The sequence below is a fragment of the Condylura cristata genome, unplaced genomic scaffold (assembly GCF_000260355.1).
Source record: "Condylura cristata isolate star-nosed mole 26May11 unplaced genomic scaffold, ConCri1.0 scaffold00019, whole genome shotgun sequence".
In the NCBI taxonomy this organism is placed as follows: Eukaryota; Metazoa; Chordata; class Mammalia; order Eulipotyphla; family Talpidae; genus Condylura; species Condylura cristata.
Window position 1 is genome coordinate 20,661,656 of NW_004567120.1, and position 10,004 is coordinate 20,671,659.

Below are 10,004 nucleotides of genomic sequence, written 5' to 3' on the forward strand. Positions count from 1 at the left end.
GTGATTGTTAGTTATTGATTAATCATGAGAGAAAAGGCAAAATAGCTTTATTAATAGAAATTAAGAAGAATAACAAATGTAGTTGTAGGAAATAAAAGTGATATTTTTCCAGCAAAGGACCTGTGTGACCAAGTTTCCAGTCAGATGAGAGATGTTTTATAAAGTTATAGTATAAACTGCCATTTAGTGAAGATTTGTTCAGTATCAGGCAATATGCTGGAAATTATACAAATTATTTATCTAATTTTCATAAATTTCCAATGAAAGAGGTTATTATTACCCATAATTAACATGAGGTCTGGAAGATTTAAATGAGTGATCCAAGGTCCCTTGAGTCCTATGGATTTGCCAAAGAAAAACAATTATTTTGCACATTCGGTAATATTAAGTACCTACCACATATCATACTCCAAGCAGGAATTACCTATTTTTTTTAGCACCATTGTCTTTATTGTTATCGACATTTAGTTAACTCTTCCAAACCTACTTAGCCATGGCATGGGTATTTCTGTAAGTTTTTTGGATAGACTATATAAAGCAGCCCATTTCAAATTTCTGGCATATGCTCGCTGGTTAGTCAATGTCAAAATGCTTATATATTTTCTCTTGGAGGATGCTTTTTATTTCTAAATAAGGTCAGCAGATATTAATACTTCCAATTATTTGGCAATGTGCTCCTGAAGAATGAACTCACCGTTTATCTTCAGAAAACTATGTTGGACTAGGAAATGGCTTTAGCTTAGGTTCCTGGAAATTGGGAGTTATGCTAACATATACTCAACAAATACTCAGCATATACTCCAAAGTTCTAAATTCCGTCTTTTTTTTTTTATTTTTGGTCCCACCTAGATGTTCCTATAATTTGCATTTCTAAAGATTTTGACAGATATTTCTTTAGTATTTGTGTATCTGACAAAATAATATTATTCATAATGTTATAAAAATAATAGCACATTTATTTTGTGTCAGTCCCAAATCTGTCTTAATAGTTAAAACCATATTTTTTGATAGTACTGAAGTGTTTCATAAATGTTTTCAATAAATGTTGAATGAAAGAATGACTCATTTCCACCATTTATTAATAAATGTAGCTTTCTGCAAAGAAAGTTTCTTTTCAATCAGTTATTTACTTAACTCTGCAAATTAATTTGAACAAAGCAAATATGTTCCTTGGATATAAAGACATGAATTAGTGTTTTTCATGATTTACTTTTTTTAATTATATTTGAAATTGCTTTTGGTACTTCATGTGCCAACATTTTAGTGTAATAACATACCTTAACATTGTTTGGTGCTTTTCTTCATTAAATATTCATTTTGATGAATTCTGATAGTCCCATGATGACAAAAGATAAGCCAAAGTTTTAGCTTACAAAGAACGATTTTGTTACTGGTTCACAAAAATCTTTGATTCTTAAAAAAATTAAGAAAGTGAAAATTCATCAATTATCTCCAGCATTCTAATGCAGTGTGGTATTGCTTGTCTTCTTCAAATTTGGCAAATAAAGTTAAAGGTAGAAAACACATACTTCTTTTGAAAAAAATATTTTGTCAAGAGAATGTTTCTGTAGGGAAAGTGTATACTTGAGAGCTTATTAAAAAGATAGTTCACGAAAAGAACGTTATGACAAGGAGGAAAAACAAAAGGAGAAAGAATAAAATTAGATTTTATTCTAGTGAGATTTAAGAAGCCACCTCTGAGTTCAACATGGACAGAGTTGCATTTAGAATATAGAAAAGACAGGATGGATAGCATGTCAAGTGTGTATGTGTATGTGCTATAAACTTATTAGTTTATACTCAGTAACAAGATAAGTTGGGAGAGATAAGGGAAATTAACATGGCAAAGATAGTAACAGGAAGATGCTGATTAAAGGGTTTTGATTACTATTTATAGAAACTCTTCCAAAGAGAAACTTCTGTACTTAGAAATATAGAGTTGGATCTCCCATCTCTTCCACATCCTGATGTTTTAATATTGTTCTCTCAATTATTAAACCTCTAACAGACATCCCCTACCACCAGGTGGCTACTGAGTCATGTCATACTAGACTATTTTTCTGATATTTGGGACATTGATGTGGTGAGTTTTTCCAAGTCACATCTTTACTTATATGAAGAATAGAGAGAAACAAAATGAATGGTCAAGCAAAACCAAAACTGTAACAAACCATAGAAATCTGACTGTAGAATTGAAGCTGTCAGTGGGGGAAGGGAACTAAGAAGTGCTGAAGGGTGAGAAAGCATAATGGATTTGGGTGGGGGACTTTGGTTATCTTGGTGATAGGTGTGATGTGGTAACAATATATAAGCAGGAGATTTATCTGTTAAAATCATATATGGTGTTCTAAAACAATATAAAGTTAAATAAGCTAAAAAATATCTGATAATGCATGTAATGTCTTATCTCCTTCCTAGACAACCTTGTAGGAAACGTTGAATCAATTCATCACTTTTCAGTATTCATAAACTGAAGACATTGATTTATACATTAGATTCCCAAGAGAGTCACTGAGGCAAACGAAATAGATGGAATAAATATGATTTCATCATTTCTGTGGATCCGACGTTATAATCCTTGCCTTGTTCCCATATAGCTTTCATTAATGTTACTGCTATCCAACATTGCACTCCGTAATATAAAAAAACACTCCTCTTCCACAAGTGACTGAAATTCTCTATGGCAGACATATTAGTTAAAGAAAGAAATGATAGAGAGGTTCTCTAAAGCTCTCTCTGGAAGGTCAGCGGCAATTTGGGTAGCAGGAGTTGGCAAAATACATATCCACTAGCTTTAGCTTCATTTTACTTGATGACATTATGCCTCAGAGAACATAAGTTCTCAAATTGTTTTGAGACAATTATATAAATCCCAAATCACTATTTTTGATTCTTCATCTTAGTAATGCATTAAGTTTGCATTAGAACTAAAAATGAAGTAACCTAGTTTTTAAAAAGTAAAACACTAAAATTAATATATCAAAATATTCCTGCCACAGGAAAGGATGCTATTTCCTGCCTTAAATTATTCAGAGGTTTTCACACAATTTGTTCTAAACACTGCACAATAGAATACCAAACCAGTAGTTGATTATGATACACAGACTTTCATTTATTTCCATTCCATTTGCAACTGAAGAAGTCACAACAAAGAAAATGGACTAAGGTATATGAATAATATACTCTTGTATATTGGATTACTAACCAAAATAATTTTTAAGAACTGTATGTGATCAGCACTATGCAGGAATTACAGAGATTGCAGATCTCTGCCCTCTTACGGCTCTCATAATCTTATTGGTGAGATAAAATTAATATAAAAAGGGCAGAATATTACAAAGGGCCAAGTAGTATACACATACAAAGAAGGAAGGTATAGATGAAGCCTGCATTCAGAGTGAGAGCCTTCAGGAAATGAGCTTTTAAGCTGGGGTGAATTGTGTATATATTCGCCATTATACATACTCCCTCTTCTGCCTCATTGAACAGTCTGTTGTTTTGTACCATCAAGGCACTCACTTAAGTAGCTTGGACATGGTAGCACTCCATCAATATTTGTTTGATGCTTAATTTTTGAGAAGGATATAGCAAAAGCAACCAAAAAAGAGAAATTTTATTCTTCCACCAAATATATAGTTACCTTGAGAAAAAGTGTGTATTGACCAGATTTAGAGTACTTTATATTAGATCAGTGTCATTCTAAAAGTAAAACTTATAGAGGCTGCTTCTTAAAGTACTCAGTGCTCAATAACTTAACCTTCACAACATTGGAGATGACATTGTTGCAATTAATGTTAGGCAAGTACATAATTGGACTGGGATATGGTTATATGTAGTGGCACATGTCTAAAGAGGGATATAATGACAGTCATTAATAAACACGTTGGCTGAAGTCCTTGTAGATGAGTAAGCTTTACTACAGCATTGCATTTTGATGAGTATATATACTGAAAGTAGTGTTACAATTTAAGATTAAGGTTGGCACAATCATATTCACATATAAAAGAATTATCTGGGAAACACAATTGCTTTTTGAAATTGTGGAATAATGAACTTGTATTTTTCTGAATGATGAATTAAATCATACCACAACTTCATACGTAAATAGTCTTCTGAAAAAAAACTGTTTAGTGAAAGACCAAACTTTAAAGCTGAATTTTTGATGCTTAAATTATCTATGTGTTTCCTCTAAACAGATATGTTTGGATTCAAAAAAATGACATATTTAGTAAAATAATTAAAAGTAAAAATAAATTGGTGATTGATTCCATGTAGATTTGTTATATATATATATATAATTTAAAAAACAATTAAATATTGTTTTTAATATATAATTTTAAATATAGTTTTAAATATATAATTTAAAACTAACAAAGTGCAATTAATTCTATTTGTTGTATGTTATTTCCATCTTTTTGTATTATATCCACCAAGTATTCTGCATATTAAGGATATTATCTGTATTCTGACAGCTAACTAACCTTTTGGAAATAGGTCTTCATTGAGAAAACAGAAACAAGGGCTAATTAACATTTTTCTCTTCAGTTTGTCATTTTTCCAAAATTTGAGGCAGGAAAACATGTTCCTTTATGAGGCACAGAGAAGTCTATATATACACTTTAATTTCTGGAATGCACTTTTTTCCTACTTCCAAATTGGGCATTGCTGACTTTTAAATTGCTTTTTCCTCATATTTTCAAATCTTAAACTGACAAGATCCTAGAATATCACCTGCAGTTTTCATTTTGCTGAGAATGTCTTAGTATTTGATTCATTCTGTTTCAGGGGTCTAGAAAAGTTTCAAAACATCAACTTTGATAAGGAAATTTTCTCATCTAGGAAGTTCAGGCAAAAAAAAAAAAGATGAACATTTTATATCTATTATGCTGATATAATTTTTAAAATTTGAAGAAACCATGCATTTCAGGGAATGTGAATTAACTGAATTTCTTATGCAGTACTAGCAGAATATACTTGCACACCTACTTGGGGGATCAAAGTTGGCATCATCTAAAATTGAATATTTACAAGGCAAATAAAATGTCTTCCTTTAATTTTTAATTAATTAAATAATTATATAAATGATATATAATTTGACAATTTGATAATGGTAATTCACACACCAAGGGTTATAATTAATCCAGTTCTGTGCATCTGAGACATGTCAATTCTTAGGATTCAATGATGGCTGAACACCCAAGTGGGTATAATTTGACAAGACAGCATGCCAGATTAGGGGAAGACTAGGAGAGAGTTAGAAACACTATACATCAAGTATCATGTTTGGTTCAGGCTTTTATCAGTGTTTCTTTAGTAGTGGATGCTTTGGGGGGCAGATATTATCGTGATAGAAAAAAATTGGAAGACTCACTAATGGGAAGTTTTCTGTTTTGTATTTTGGGAAGACAGTGAGTTCCATTTAGATACACAGGATTTGTCTATCTTTCACATAACAAGTGATTATCTACAAATTTGCATCAAGAAAGCTTAGACAAGTTATATGATCATATTCAGGATTTCAGTCAACAAACAATTAAGTATAAGGAAACATAGGCCAGGAGGCTCGACTGATTGTCCAAGGTGGTAAAGCTAGTTTGTGATAGAGCTAGAGTTTGAACCATATCTGCCCGATTCCAAAATTACATTTCCTTCCCCTGAAGTCGACCCCTGCTGTAGCTATGCTGAATGAGGGAAGTAATGGATTCCGGTCTCCTACCCACCCCCTCTTCTAAGTTGATTCTTTTGCACAGAGCATGAGGTGCCAACCATAGCTCTGCTGCCTACAGCACTAGCAAGTGACCCATTGGGCTTCGCCTTGACCAACTGGGCATCGAGCAGTGCAAAATCAAATCCCCTCCACAAAGCTGGGAGAGTCAGGCTGTGGACTACTCCTGCATGCAGGTGGGAACATTACTCCTGGGTCCTGTGACCCTGCCTAAGAGAAGCAAGGGGGTGGACAGACAAATAAAGCAGCTTAATAACTGCTCCTACTAGACAAAGGTGACTATGTCCATACCAGGTTAATAGAAGAAGTCAATAAATACTGTCATTATTACATTGTTATTATTTTTATTGGTAGATGCGTACCTCACAGCAATTTATATTACCCGCCCCCACCCCCCATTTGACCCAGTGTCTTTATTCGTCAAATAAGGTTAACACTGGTGTGATCTACGATTGTCATGATAATGACATTGCTAGACACAATCATTTAAATTTTCTGGCAAACAGCTTGTTGAGTGTTAATAGAACAAGAGATAAGTTGTTTTCTCCTGTTGATGTGATGAAAATGAGATTACAGTTATCCTGCAGTTGTTTGGTCCTGTGTATTTTATTTGCTTCACATTCCTACTAGCTTCCTGACAAAACAGCTCAGTACCTTGCATAAAGTAGAAGCTTAATAAGTTATCGATAAATTCATGTAAGTTATCTCTGAAGTCAATCAGTCCTATAACCACCATTATAAGACTCTTTACAAAACTGAATATCGTATTTTCAGCATCATTAAAAAAGAGACACTGTTTCATGTGGGAGATAAAATAGAGACTAAACACTCATTTAAAGTCCAGGAAATATCAGTTCATGAGAGACATATTCATAGGTTATTGAATTGAAAATAATTGGTCTGAAGGAAAACCTGGAATTATGGACAATAAAATTGATTTCCTAGGAAAAGTCTCTAGCACCTACTGCCAGAGATGATATTGGGCTCATAGACCTAAACTTAGGCAATATTTGTGTTCTGATAGTTAAATTGACTTTGTACACAATTTTCAGCTCTTTGTAATATTACTATTTTCAGACACTTGAGGTAAAAGTATGTGAAAAATATACCTATAAATGAATATACTCTTACTGATTGAAATGCAAAACCTAGTTTTTAAAAAATGGTTTACGTTTCCTGACAAACTGGTGAGCATATATTATATTTTTTAATAAGATACATGTTTTTTTTTAATTTTGTTCTTTCACCTATCACTTTTATAAGCACTATCAAACCAAGGATAAAACCAAGCACTATCAAACCAAGGATATCAAACCAAGGATATTTTACCATCCAATATGTGGTGGTATGAAGTCCAAGTAAAAGTTGCAAATTGTGCTCTTTGTAAACTTCTTTGCCTTGAGACCCAGAAATAGGTTTTTCTTGAAATGAAAATAAATATCATCTGACTTAGAAATATGTCAAGACTGAGTTGCTCATATGACCTACTAAACTTGTAAAGGAATGTGTTGTAATAAGTGCTTTTTGTTAAATATATAATGAATGCTATCTGGATATTCTCCCATAGCCTCAACTGTAAACACACATATTGCACTACTAACAAGATGTGGGAAGATAATCTTAAATAGATTTCTAAACTTAATTTTTTAAAATAATGTAGTCTAGGGACTTGTCCTAGAGGTTCATGTGGGTAGGTGAGACTGCCAACTGTATCTGCTCTCAGCAGATTCTTCCTAAGGACAATTTGCTGTTTTGTTTCCTATGTAATTATTTTGCTCTTTTTTTCTCTTGATGGACTTTAATTTCATTTAGAAATCTAAGGATGGAAAAGTATGATTATTTAGATTCTCTCATAATACAAACAATTTTGTGAGAACGACTGAATTCTCTTTGATAAACATCTGCTTATTACTGAAGGAAGTGTTGTTTAGTATAGAATTTAGTATTCAACAGAAAAAGCAATTTATCTAAGAAATGCTTGTTCCCTTGTTTGCTTTTACTTTCTTGCCAGCTTGACGTATCTATATTGCCTATTTGTCCTTTGTTACTGTCAAGACAGCAAATTTTTATCTGGAGCAGATGGTAAAACTGCCACTTTTCAAGTGCTTAAAATGCATTCTGCTTCAGTGAATTTTTATCATTAAACCTCTAATCTAACAATATTAATAAACTGAAACTATAAGACTTATTTCTGGGATGTCAACCTTTGTTACATAGCTGAACATAAAAATATGTACTTATATCACAAACTATGTATCAAAAATGTTTGATTATTTCTTAACACATTGCTGTAAATATTTATTTTATTTAATACAAAGTGTGATTGTGGGTAAATCTTATGAAATTTTAGACTTGTTTTTCTAATTTCTATATAATTTATTCCAAAAGAAATGAAATATCATGATATGTGTCTTGATACTTTTCAAATATAGTATTACATTTAAATCTATGTTTAAACTTCATATTTAGCCCTTTTGGTCTACAGTACGTTAGAGCACCCCACCACACCCACCCCACAAAGAAAATCATAAGATTTCACAATTTTTATCAGCTGGAAAGTATTAAAGGAGGAACCATTTTCTTCACCTTCAGCCAAATTTCCAATACTGGAATGATTATAACTGGAAAAACAGAAGGTTTGCATTTAACTTTATTCTTACAACTATGTAACTTTATAGATTAAGGCAACAAATGAAAATTTGGTATAAATATTCATAACAACTTTTAACAAAATTTTATATATATATATATATATATATATATATATATATATATATAATACACACACATATACTTATTGAATAGAATTCCACAACAACTTGTCATCCAGGGATGTAGCAATTCTCATTGAACATATATTCAGCATGTTAGCTATTATTAGGATCACCGTGCATTCAGTTTTCCCAAGATAGTCATAGTTTACACTTTTGGCATTCATATCAATAGTATTTTAACTTCTTTAACTCTGAAAAGTGTCCCTATTGGGATGCTAAGTTACACATTTATTCTATCTCTTTTGTACCCACATAAATCTAAGATTACATGCTAAAATGTTAAGCAAACTATATACTAATGTCCCACAACTATAGGGACATGTACATTTATAAGTGATGCAGGAAATATGCATGAGCTCATTGCAAAATAACTCATAATTCATTGTATGAAAATTCTGTATTTGTGGCACAGACTTAAGGACTGTGGGCATTCAGCATAGCCATAAGTGGTGAAGAACTCGAGTTAAGACAGTTTAAAGAGTTCCTCTGTTAAAGGTATTGAACACGTAAGTGTTAAGGATGGAGATGAGTAAACTTCATAGTCAAAGTGGGAATAATAAATACAAGAAGCAGATGGCAGACAGAATAAAGGATCAGGATTCAGAAATCAGTCTCTCCTTGATTCTACCATTGGTTAACATTGTGCTGTTGAGTAAATTGCTTCTTGTCTTTGGCTTTAGCTCCTTTATCTGTAAAGAGAGAGAGTTAAGTGGTTTTTTTTTCCATATATTAGTTACCTATTGTAGACTACTCTGTGCAAAGTACTCCACTGACTAAAAAATGATTGCTAAAACTTCTTTCCTACTCTAATTTCTATGGCAGTCACTTCCATCACTAATATTTCCAGTGAAATATAGTTCTAGTTGTTTTGGGATCATGTGCTTCACTGTCAAAAAAAAAAAAATTACTACAGGAAAGTGAATCCAAACCAGAAAGTATTTGCTGTGTTAAATGGATTTAAAACACTTCTTAACATGTGCCTTTTATTTCTTAATAGGATTAGGACAATAGGAATGTAAGATTCATTCCTTGTGATAATTATGCAATTCAAGCATGTTGAGGACTTTGCCACAAGAAGCTAATATTGCATAAATTCAGTGTAAAAATTACCATAATATTCCAACTAAATGAGCCTACAATCAGCACAGCTGAGAAGTATGGATGTTGTGTATTGGTCTTCGTAACTATTCACAGCTGAGGCCTATTTTCAAATTCCTTTACTAAGCTGACTTCAGGAAGCTTGCTCTCATTCCTAGTATTAATCACCTAATGGGAGTTACCATGCTTATGGAGTGGAGTGGTAATAACTGACCATAAAACTCTACTAACTTAAAGAAGCTGAACCATCTTCTGTGAATCCAGTTAGTTAAAGGCTACAGGCCTCTTCCTTTTCTATAGGGCAAAGTAGCCCTATACCATAAGAATGATATGTCATTTTTAATATAGATGGATTCTCCAACTGCATTCACTGCAGAAGTTGGAGCTAGGTCTAGTATGAAAGATAT